This window comes from Rhagoletis zephyria, unplaced genomic scaffold (genome assembly GCF_001687245.7).
Source record: "Rhagoletis zephyria isolate East Lansing unplaced genomic scaffold, Rhagoletis_zephyria_1.1 Rzeph_scaffold_03979, whole genome shotgun sequence".
In the NCBI taxonomy this organism is placed as follows: domain Eukaryota; kingdom Metazoa; phylum Arthropoda; class Insecta; order Diptera; family Tephritidae; genus Rhagoletis; species Rhagoletis zephyria.
In genome coordinates this window covers 1-211 of record NW_016161062.1, presented here as the reverse complement: position 1 = coordinate 211, position 211 = coordinate 1, and positions in this window count along the sequence as shown.

Below are 211 nucleotides of genomic sequence, written 5' to 3'. Positions count from 1 at the left end.
ATAGTTTTTTTTGCCACAAAAAAATTCGTTATAAGGAAGAAAATGCCCAACATCGTCAGTAAAAAAAATTCAAAAATCAAGGGAGTTTTTAGCAACTATAAAATTGCACTTTATTGTATTAAATTGAATGGGCTATAAAATTGCATAATAGAATTTTTTGTAAAAATTTTGATTAAAAAGTTTGATATTTTTATGATAATTTGGTGAACTT